This window comes from Oratosquilla oratoria, chromosome 14, assembly GCF_046742065.1.
Source record: "Oratosquilla oratoria isolate Oo_2021 chromosome 14, ASM4674206v1, whole genome shotgun sequence".
NCBI lineage: Eukaryota > Metazoa > Arthropoda > Malacostraca > Stomatopoda > Squillidae > Oratosquilla > Oratosquilla oratoria.
In genome coordinates, this window is record NC_134790.1 from 43,083,890 (window position 1) to 43,096,863 (window position 12,974).

Below are 12,974 nucleotides of genomic sequence, written 5' to 3' on the forward strand. Positions count from 1 at the left end.
AGAAACTACAGCAGAGATTATCTTATCAAAAACAGGGAAACTAGCAAAAAGTGATCAGTATACACAGGCATGGATAAAAAGAGAAATGAATAAAGAGAACAAAAAGAATAGAAGCTGAGGGAAAAAACGGGAAAAGAACAGAGTCTCAAAGAGAAATTCTACTGGAGAGTAGTGGATATGAAAGTGAGGAAATGGTTCATAGAAGAGAAAAATGGCAGGGAAACAGAAAACAAGTTGGAGGTAGCAGAAAATTAAAGTGTCTTACACAAATAAAGATGGCTTAATAACAGGCTTGAATGAATTGAATGATTACCTGAAGTAAAAAGAACTGGACATAATGGGAATTGTAGAGACAAAATTAAAAGGTCCACTAACACCCAAGAGTGTAGGACATGCTGCATATAATTACTGGATTAGAAATAGAGAGGTAAAACAAGGGGGTGGAGTTATGTTCCTGACTAAGAAGGATATAAATGTGAGGAATGTCACATAGGGAAAGAATAGAGATGATTATGATGGAAGTGGAGGACAGGGATGGAAAGAGCAGGAAGTTTGTGGTAAATTATGTGCCTCCTAAAATGGCTTTGTGGGAAGAGAGAGAACACAAAAATATGTTAGAAGACACAAGGATAACACTAAATAAGATAATGGAAGATGGAGGAAGAATAGTTATAATGGGTGACTTTAATTGTAATGAAATCTGCTGGGAAGAGATGACAGTAAAGGATGGAGACGACATATGGGGAAATGTACTACTTGCTATGATCATAGAACATACAATGATGAAATGGATACAAGAGAATACTAGGTATAGAAATGATGAAGAACCATTGAGACTAGACCTAATCATCACATCAGAACCTGAAATAGTGGACAAGATTGAATATAAGACACCACTAAGTAAAAATGACCACATACTGGTTGAACTGGAATATTTATAAATGAGGAAAAATACATGAAAAAAAAAAAAAAAAAATTATAAATATATATATATATAAAATATATATATATATATATATATATATATATATATATATATGTATATATATATATATATATATATATATATATATATATATATATATATATATATATATATATATAGAAAGGGAAGATTGATGTATGGAAAAACAAATTTGATCAAATAAGAGAATTCTTTAAAAAAGCAGACTGGGAAAGGATACACAAGGAAGAAACAACAGTAGAAGAGAAATGGAATATTTTGACAAAAATTTATTAAGGAGTGGAAAAGTATGTTCCAAGACAAAAACAAGAAAAAGGATATATAGTATTGGTGCAACAAAAGATGTAGGGAGTTAAAAGACAAAAGGGATAAAGCTTGGATAAAATGGAAGACTAAAGACCTGAAAAATGGAAAATATATACTAGTTATAGAAATTAATTTGTAAAAGTGTGCAGAGAAGAAAAGATAAAATATGAAAAAGATGTCATAGAAATATGTAAAGATCAACCAAAACTATTTTATAGATTTGTAAACAACAAACTGAAAAACAAACAAGAATTAGTGAAACTATGACAAGTAGTTGAATACACAGATGATATAGAAATGGCAGAAATTATAAACAAGCATTTTCAATCGGTGTTTACGAGGGAGAACATGCAACTTACAGATGTCGAGTGGGAGGAGAAAGTCCCCCCCTATGAAAGAGATAAAAGTAACAAGGACAGAAATAATGAATCACTTGAGTAATCTCAATGTCAGAAAATCGCATGGACCAGATGAAATGGCAAACTGATTTTTGGGAGAATGAAGGGACAAACTAATAGACAAAATACATAGTCTAATAAGCAGTTCACTGAAAGAAGGAAAAGTTCCAGAAGACTGGAAAAGAGCAAATATAGTACCAATACATAAAGGGGGAAACAAAGATGACCCTACTAACTATAGACCAGTCTCTCATACAAGTACGATAGATAAAATTTGTGAATTATCAAAATTAGATAGGTAAGGCATTTGGAAAAAAACAACATACTAAATCCAAGGTAGTTTGGATTTGGACAAGGACAATCATGCATCACAAAATTTAAGTATTTCTATTCAAAGTTAATAGATGTAATACAAGAAAGAGATGGGCTGACTGTGCATTTCTAGGCCATTGCTAAAGAAATTAGAAACTGCAGGAGGAATACAAGGCAAACTGTTGAAGTGGATGGAAGACTTCTTGCATGAAAGAAAAATGAGTGGTGATAAGAGATAAACATTCTAATTGGGATGAAGTGATTAGTGGAGTTCCACAAGGAACAGTTCTGGCCCCAATAATGTTTGTTGTACATATTAATCATATGGATAAAGGAATTGAAAGTTACATGAGCTTTGCAGACAATGCAAAATTGTTGAAAAAAGTGAACACTGTAGAAGATTGTCACTGCAGTGTGATCTCAATAAAGTATAGGAATGGAGTAGGAAGTGGAAGATGGAATTCAATATTAAGAAGTGTGGTATAATGTAATTTGGAAGAAGCAAAAAAAGAATAATGGGATCATATAAATTGGGAGAGGAAGAAATTAAAAAAGTAGAAAATGAGAAGGACCTAGGAGTCATTATTATGAATAATATGTCACCTGAGAAACATATAAATAAGATTTTTAGAGAAACTTATAATTTACTGTAATAAGAACAATCAAAGTGATATTTACATACCTGGACGAAGAAATTATGAAGAAAATACTAGTCACATTGATAAGACCAAGGTTGGAATATGCAGCAATGATGTGGTCAACAAGCACACAAAAATGTATAACAAAACTTGAAAGAATACAAAGAGCAATTACAAAATTGGCACCAACACTCTCAGAATTATCATATGAGGAGAGACTAGCAAAACTTGAGCTACAGACATTAGAGCAAAGAAGAGAGATAGAAGACTTGATAACTATTTATAGAATCATGAAAGGCATAGAAACTATTTATAGAGAGGATCTAATAAAATGGGAAAGTAGAGATACAAGAGGACACGGAAAGTAAATCAAGAAAGACAGTTATAGAAGAGACCTGAAAAAGAACAGCTTTCCCCACAGGGTAATAGACGTTTGGAACAAGTTAGATGAAAATGTGGTGTGTGCAAAAACGATATACTAATTTAAAAACAGTCTAGATAAAATGAGATATGAAAACGGAACACCAGGGGCATAGCTCCCCCTTCCCGTAAAATACAACTTAGTAAATACAAATTCACATGCTACCCTGTATAAGAAAACATGCATACATGAAGGGATCAAACCTGTATTTGCTTTTCTTTTTCCTAGAAACTGTGCTTAAATTATCTATGCCAAACTTTTAACAGAGTCACTTTCATTCAATTGAAGTATTGGTATACATACATACATACATATACCAAGACTTTTTCCCCCTTACAAGGGAGGTAGCCAAAAAGGGAAAGGCATAAAAACACTCCCACCCATTTCATCCCTACATACACTCCACACCCCTCCCACCCTCCCTCTCATCTGAGCACCTCCCGGATGATGGGTCATCCCTGCACCCTGCCCACCGCCCTGGGTCAGAAGCAGTGTCGCAAGACACAGCACATCCACAGCAAGGCCGCTTCATTTAATCGGCGACCCCCCCCTCTCCGTCCCCCCTTGCATATAAGGAGAGGACGGGGAGAAATCCCTTCGGGCTGCGTCAAAATTTACTCACACATACTACCCCACCCCCCACACCCCTGCCCATTCCTCCTCATGCAATCACAACATCATCCATATACAACCATTCTCCACTCACCTCTGTCTTCCGTCCTCTCCCTTCCTTCCTCAACAGACATTCCCCTCTTCCCCAAAGCCCCCTTCACCCCATCCATCCACCTCATCCTAGGACGTCCCCTCATGTTCACTCCCTCCACATCTGCCTTCCATACCTCTTTTACTAGTCTTTCTTCACTCATTCTTTCCATGTGTCCAAACCATCCTAATATTCTTTCATCAACCCTATCTCCCAAATCCTTTTTCACCCCTGTTCTCCTCCTCACCTCCTCATTTCTCACTCTATCCAGCCTAGTAACCCCCACCATACTTCTCAGACACCTCATCTCAAACACATTCAAACTCCTTCTCTCTTCTTCTCTTATGTTCCACGTTTCTGCCCCATACAGTGCTGTTGGCACAATCACTCCTTCATACAGTCTCCTCTTCGCATCCATTCCCAAATGTCTATTCCTCATTACACTCTTTAATCCACCAAGGCATTTACTCGCTTCTCTCAATCTACATTCTACCTCCACCTTCACTCCACCTTTTCCTGCTACACTTGCACCCAAGTATCTAAAACTATCCACTTCCTCCAGTCGCTCTCCCTTAACGTTCACTTCCAGTCTACTGCCACTTTCACCCCTTGTACATCTCATCACCTTACTTTTACCTTCATTTATCTTTAGCTTTCTTCTATCACATACTCTCCCAAACTCTGCCACCAGCTTCCTCAATCCCTCCTCTGACCCTGCCACAAGCGCAGTGTCGTCCGCAAACAACAGCTGGCTCACCTCCCACTTTTCTCCATTTTCTTTAACCATCTCCAATCCCTGACCCACTACCCTAGCATTCACCTCTCGCACCACCCCATCCATGTATAAGTTGAACAGCCAGGGCGACATAACGCATCCTTGACGAAGTCCCACCTTTACTTCAAACCACTCACTCTCTCCATTTCTAACCGTGACACAAGCTCTACTACTCTCATAAAAACTCTTGACAGCTCCCAGAAGCTTTGCTCCTATCCCATAAATCTGCATAACCTCCCACAGTGCCTTTCTGTCTACCCTATCATAAGCCTTTTCCAGATCCATAAAAGCCCAAAAAACATCCTTCCCCTTTCCTATAGCTTTCTCACATATCTGTCTTACCACAAAGATCTGATCTACACAACCTCTACCTGTCCTAAATCCACACTGTTCCTCACCAATTACTCCTTCTGTTCCTCTCCTAATCCTCTCAATTAAGATCCTCCCATAAGCCTTCCCTACTACACTTACAGGCTAATCCCTCTGAAACTACTACATTCACACTTGTCCCCTTTTCCCTTGTAAAGAGGAACTATACAGGCACTTCTCCAGTCCTCCGGTACTCTACCCTCTCTCCCTCACCAACCAGTCCACCATCACTGAACCTCCCTTTTTCAGACATTCTGCATGGCATCCATCCAGACCAGGTGCCTTACCTGCTTTCATCATCTTTACAACTGCCTTCACCTCATCCTTCCTTATTTCTCCTCACTCATCACTCTCATTTTCTTCGCATTTCCCACTGCAGCTATCTTTCCTTCCCTATCCTCCTTCACATTTAGCAACTCCCTAAAATATTCTGCCCATCTTCCCCTTACTGCCATCTCTTCCATTATCATCTCTCCATCTGTACCTTTTACCTTTTCTTCTCTACTTGATTCGCCTCCTCTTCCTCTCTTTATTTCTTTCCAAAACATCTTTTTATTACTTTCAAAATTCTGTCATACTCCTACCCCATTTCACATCTGCTCTCCTCTTTGCCTCCTATACCTTTTGCTTTACTTCTCTTCTCTTTTCTTTGTACGTCTCATATGACTCCCCCGTCCTCTTTTGTAATCAATCTGTGATAGATGGTAGATAGGTTTAGTATTAATACTTTCCCTTATGAGGTAGTTAATGACCCTAACCCTTGAAGATTATTCAGGACTTTTTCAAAATTCTGGTTTGACCCCTTCTTTTGTGTTTGTCCACATATACTCATTGTATGTCCATGATGCTGCCTGACTTATAAGCATCACCTGGTAGAACATATTGAATGTGTACATCTTTTAATTTTCTTGGTGTCAATAAAAGTTCATTACAGTATGGCATCTTTGGTTGTGCTCATCAAAACAGTACAATCCAGAACAAAGCTGTAAAAACTCATTTTGAACAATATGAAATGAAAGGGTGAGCAGGTTTTAAGTGAATGTATGCATACCCAACTGTAATAATGTGCTTTATTTTCTAAAATGTTTTAGCCTCTTACCTGTATTTCTTTTTTACTTGGCATACATTCTTGTGTATTTCTTTCTATTAAACTATTCCAAGACAGGAGATATCAAAGGTATTATTCAGGGTTGTTTTCATTTGCAACCATCAGATACGTGTGTCAAAACTTCTATTTCCATTATCACATAGTTATAATTATATTATATACAACCAAAAGACATTTGCAGTGGGTGTCAGTCAAAAGTATAAATTCAAACTATACACAAAACCCATTTAACACCCCTTACCAAAGTACCTCATGGATGAAGGGTTATCCCAGTCTGGTCATAATGCTTGGGTCAAAGTCAAATCAAAGCATACAACTGCATCATAAACAAAACCCACTCAAAACATCCCTTTCATCTCAGCATTTTGGGGACAGTGACACTGTCCCCCACATTCCTTGGGTAAATACCAATGCAGCAAAGCAGAACACTTCCCCTGTTGGAGTTGGTATATTCTCACAACTTTACTATATGGCAACTTGCCTCCTCATCCAGTCAAAATAAGTTTTGAAGCAGATGAGAACATCCCCTTGGGTTCATCTTTTCATCCATTTACAATCTCCCTTCCTTCACTGCTATCTTTCATGCTTTCTTCAAAGATCAATAGAAATCCCATGTACATCCCAAGCCTCCTTCAACCCCCATCCATCCATACATCTTATTCTTGGTCTTCCTCTCAAGCCCATTCCATCCACAAGTTTTCCACTTTCTTGGCTCATCATTTCTATGTCCAAACCATCAGTACTGTTCTCTCGACATTTCTCACTATTCTTGTAACACCTACAGTCACCACAAAAAAGATTCGGACCTACCTGGACTATAAACAGAATTGGCCGTCACGTGCAAAGATAACAATTAAAAATGGGCATATAATGTATACAAACACTTTCTTTTAATATTTAGTCATGTTCCCCTTGTTCTTGATGACGTCTTGTAGTCATTTAGGCATGCTGTCACTCAATTTGTGGAAGTAATCCTCTCCCATTTCAGTGCACCACACTTTCTTAATTGCATCAATGAGCTTAGGCAAGGATGACTGTTTGTTTTCTGCAAGTTTGTTTTTCATTACATGCCAACAGTTCTCAATCGGATTGAGATCAGGACTATTTCCTGGCCACTGCAAGACCTGAATATTCTTTTCAGAAAGCCAGTTGGTCACCTTCCTTGCTTTGTGACACGGAGCACTCTCATGCATGAAAATGTTGCTGGCATGAATATTGTAACACTGAAGGAGATGGTCATTTAACACACTAATATACCGGTCACTATTCATCATCATATTCTTTGGCAGGAAATACAGCCCTCCTCGACCGAATGCACCACTAAAACATGCCCAAACCATGACAGATTCACAGTGCTTCACAGTGGGGGATGTGTAGGCCGTATCATACTGGCTTGCTGTTGACGGGCGTCTGACCTTCACGTGCTGGCTTGGGATGAGTTGAAATGTGCTTTCATCAGACCACATGACCTTAGACCACTCTTCTTTCGTCCACTTAGCATACTGCTTTGCAAATGCCAGCCTAGCCTTCCGCATGCGGTCGGTGAGTAAAGGCTTGTGGGCAGCGGTACGGCTAGGGAGCTTCAGGTCCTTCTGCAGGTGCATTATTGTCCTTACTGAGACATTTTCTAGAAGTTTTGGGTGACTTTCCTTTAGTTGTGCAGCAGTAACCCTTGGATTTTTCTTTACTTCCCTTTTTAGAAGGTTGTCAGTTGCCTTTGAAGTCTTTCAAGGGCATCCAGGGATGGGTTTGTGCTCAGGACAAACATTGGGTGGGAGGCTGCGAGCTGCCGCCAGCAACCCCATCACTGTAGACCTGGCCCGGCCAGAACGCCTGATGATCTCTTTAATTGGCACATTTTCCTGTCTCCAGGCCAAAATCCTAGCTTTCTCCTCTTGGGATAAATATTTGTGAACCATGTTTAAAGCATTGGAGAAAATCATAGGCCAGAAAAACTGTAGCTCCAAAATCCTGGGCACAATGTTCAGGAGCAAACCTCTACAGCATCCCCCCTCAGCCTCTCAAACAACACTGAGTGGCTAAGCAGTCCACCATGTGGTCCACAGACTCGCCGAGAAAGATGTCAGATGTCGCCAGTGACAGCAACCGACTGTATAGCCTACTCATCGCAAATAACATACGTGCCTCGGTTCCATACCATTTTACCGGGAGGTCCGACTCTTTTTTTGCGGTGACTGTATCATTAGACCCGTTCAAAAAACAACTTTTTCATATTTTTATACATAACTGTACTTTTTCCCATGTTTTTTGACCTGAAAAAGCCAAAAATCACATCCATTTTTATCTAGGATGTATGGAAGCATTGCTGCATGGAGGCTGAATTTTTTTGCAATCTTACCATAAGGGCCAATTTTGAGGCATTTCTAAGTATATTTTGTGGTATAATTTATCTAAGATAGAGCAACAAATTAGGTACTAAATGAAAGAACAGAATCTACTCTACAAATACCAACCATTGGAATTGATGAATTTTCAGCCAGAATTTTAAAACATATGAAAATGGTGAAAATCCTGACTTTTTTGCTAACCTGGAGATATGGTTTTTGTATGGATGTTTGAATTTTAAGTGAATTTAGACCAAAACTCATACATAATTTCAGCATTTAATTTTATATTTACAGAAACCTGCTAATGATGTTGGGTAATACTGAACAGTACAAAGGCAAGGCCACCACAGAAAATTGATTTAAATCCAGAAAACTATCCACAAGATACTTCACAATGGCATTAAGCATAGAGTTATGAGGACACACAGTTGATGTCTCAGAACTTCAACCTACAGTCCACAAGCATCAAGTCAGCCATCCACCAGATCTCTTACTGACACCTTCCTGGTCAGATACCCAGCTTCCCACCAACACACAAGCATTCCAGTACTTCCTTTCTCTCCAAAATTTACCAGAAAATACAGGGAAACCCAAGGTTCAAGACCTCGCCTATGAAACTATTGAAGCTATCATCCCATTCTGGCAGATGGCTAAGATCAAGATGATGACCAGACAGAACTACATGAAGCTCTTCGTGAAACTTCATGACAAAAACAGAGCACTGATGAAGAACAAAGGAAGAGCAAGTGACCCTGGAGGAAAGAGGAATGCATTTGTCTTGGAATTGGACAGCCTGTTTAACATAGGAGCTCCAGATGCTGTCCAGGATATAGAAAGCAACAGACTGTTATCCAGGGAGAAAAAAGATGAAGACATCAGATTCTACCAGGACCAGAGGACTGAGAGGAAAGGTTGCGTGTCAGGTCATGACAAGATCTTCAAGACAAAATGCCCAGCATCAAGTAGGCCAGACTGAGAGGCAACTGCAGAGGCAAGAACAAGGTAATTACCCTTTCATACTTTTACTATACTTTTGAAATCACAAGCTGGAAGTTTTACATGCTTACCACATTGTATTATTTTGCAGTTGCAGCAGCAGAAGAGGCAGTTACTCTTGTGGATGACATTACCTGGGGTGATTCCAGTGACAGTGACGCTAACACAGACAATATGGATTACCATCAGCCATTCACCTGTGAGAAAAATTTGATGCAGCCCGAAGGGATTTCTCCCGTCTTCTCCTTTTCTGCATGAGGGGAGAGAGAGGGGGGGTTGCCGATTTAATGAAGTGGCCTTGCTGTGTCTTGCAGTTGCAGCAAAACAAGAGGCAGTTACTCATGTGGATGACATTACCTGGGGTGATTCCATTGACAGTGATGCAAACATAGAGGATATGGATTACCATCAGCCATTCACTTGTGAGAAAAACCTGATGCAGCCCGAAGGGATTTCTCTCCATCTTCACCTTTTCTGCATGAGGGGACGGAGGAGGTGGGGGGGGTGCCGATTTAATGAAGTGGTCTTGCTGTGTCTTGCATCACTGCTTCTGACCCAGGGCAGTGGACAAAATGCAGGGATCCATCATCCAGGAGGTGCCAAGATAAGAGGGAGGGAAGAGGGTGGAGGGAAGTGGAGTGTGATAGGGATGGAATGGGTGGGAGTGGTTTCTATGCCTTTGTTTTTTGGCTACCTCCTTTATAAGGGGAAAAAAGCCTTTGGTATATTATGTATTCACCTGGCCAGATAGATGGCCAGAAACTTGTATTCCATGATGCTGATGTTTTGTGACCAGCTTGAGTATGATGAAGAGACTGTTGCAAAGCTAGAATGACTCAACATCTTCCTGGTGATGTTCTACACATCATGCAGTTCTTCAGAAGATGGAAAATCACAAGTGGTACCACAAGAGGCCATGCCATTTGTGCTCTTCAGCAGCAGACAGAGCGAAGAGCAGAAATAGGATATTGCTGCTCAGCTGCATGCCACTCAGAAGCCAGACAGTTTGAGTAGGGAAAAACCTGTGGTTCAGAAGGTGATAGCCAAGACTACACTAGTGGATCTCATTGGTCCAGAATCCCACCTGTTAAGACATACTCAGCATTGGACCTGACTGGCTCCTGGATCGGGCTGAATCATGGCTGGAGAAGGAGGACAAGAAAGCCTTGGAATATTGAGACACCGTAGAGCAGTGAATGACATCGCTGAGCATGGAGTCATGATGATGAGTGATTTTGCAAATGTCATTACCATAGATCCCAAGCCGAAGGAATATCTCCTCTATGCTGTGGAATACAACAGACGGAGTTTCAAAAGCTTCAAGAATCACACTTAACAAATGACTGCATAACATATTTTGATACATATAATCATGATTATTTTGGTAGTTTCAGTTGATAGTTTGACTTGCAAAATTAAACTTTCCACTTTGTATATGTCATATGTATGAAACTGTTATTTTTCTATACATACATACAGTACATATACCAAAGGCTTTTTCCCCCTTATAAGGGAGGTAGCCAAAAAACAAAGGCATAAAAACCACTCCCACCCATTCCATCCCCAACATACTCCACTCCCATCCACCCCTTTCCCTCCCTCTTATCTTGGCACCTCCTGGATGATGGGTCATCCCTGCATCTTCCCCACTGCCCTGGGTCAGAAGCAGTGCCACAAGAAACAGCAAGGCTGCTTCATTAAATTGGCAACCCCATCTCGGTCCCCTCATGTAGAAAAGAAGACAGGGAGAAATCCCTTCGGGCTGCATCAATTTATTTCTCACATATACTCCCTCACCCCCCATCCCCCACCCACTCCACCTCATGCATCACAGCATCATCCATACACAACCAATTTCCATTCATCCCTATCTTCTGTCCCCTCCCATCCTTCCTCAACAGACATTCCCCTTTCCCAATCCATCCACCTCATCCTAGGTTTACCCCTCATGTTCACTCCCCCCACACCTCTTTTACTGGTCTTTCTTCACTCATTCTTTCCATTTGTCCAAACCATCCCAATACTCTTTCATCAACGCCATCTCCCAACTCCCTTTCCACCCCCATTCTATCCAGCCCAGTAAACCCCATCATACATCTCAAACACATTCAAACTCCTCTCTTATGTTCCATGTTTCTGCCCCATACAGTGCTGTCGGCACAATCATTCCTTCATAAAATCTCCTCTTAGAATCCATTCCCAAATGGCAATTTCTCATTACACTTTTTAATCCCTCAAGGCATTTACTAAATATTATAAATATGACATTTTTTGGTAGTGTTAATCATATCATTCAAGAGCATTACAAATGCTTTAATCTGATAACTATTTTGTTACTCTATCTTGCTCCCTGCAAAAACCATGTCTCTAGGTTAGTAAAAAAAAAAAAAAAGATTTGCAACAATTTCTTATCTACTACAAGTCACAGGGAAAATTCACCAATTCTAATGGTTGATATATGTAGAGTAGATCCTTCTCATTCATTACAGAATTTGCTGCTCTATCTTGGTCAGATAAAAAAAAAATTACACCACAAAATATGCTTGGAAATACCTCAAAATTGACCTATTTGATAGGATAGCAAAAAAATTCAGCCTCCATGCAGCAATGCTTCCATACATAAAAATGGTTGTGATTTTTGGCTTTGTCAGGTCAAAAAGCATAGGAAAAAGTATAGTAATGTATGAAACCATTTTTTTTTTTTTTTTTCAACAAGTCATCTCAAATGCTTCCTCTTTATAGTCTCTCCTATTTTCAAGACTGGTCCATTCAGTACCATGGGTATTATCACTCACACCTCTTTGTATTCAAGCCCCAATACCAATTTCTCATTTTCATTCTACCCATTTACTTCCTTTACTTTATGCAGTACAAGTTAGTAAAATCCTCTCCATTATATAACTGAGCTAGACTTACACATGCCCTCCAAAAGTACAACTCTATGACAACTGTGTACTCTTCCAGTTTGCAACTAGGAAGAAGTTGTATATGTGGTGTCCTGCCCACTTCTGTTGGTTTGTGTAACCATTTGGACAGTGATATTTCAACCGCAGATAACATCAAATTTAAATCAGCTGCTAACTGGGTGCCGAAGGAATCACAGGACTAGCCACTCCTGTTATTGGTGTTATGCTTTGTGACAATATTAAGTAATAATTCCATTTTAGCCAAATTTGTCCATATCTATACTTTTCTTATTTAAATCATTTATCCTTTCCTTTTCTTTATCTTAGTTACCTGAAGGCCACAGATGTTCTGCAAGAGACCAAGTGCAATAGATTGTTTCATTCATTTTCGTTATTTTCCTATCAGTTACAGGGATTGCTTCAGGCAACTTAGTGTCTACTCTTGCCATTTTTCATTTCTACCCAGACATCTATTTGTTTCCCATGCTATAAAAATTCATCTGGACCTCCTTTCCTCCATTCTCTGCTAAATAGAGCCCATTTACTTGAAACCTCTTTGCTTCCTCCAGCATCTCACCCTTTAAACTGTTTTCCAACCCAAAATAGCCACACACACACACCTCTTGTACCTCTCATCACGTTGATGGCTAATGTTGGTGTGAGTGAGCAATCTGTAAGAAACTGGGTGGAGCATTTCAAGGCCAACAGTGGTGTCAAGTTACCATATGCT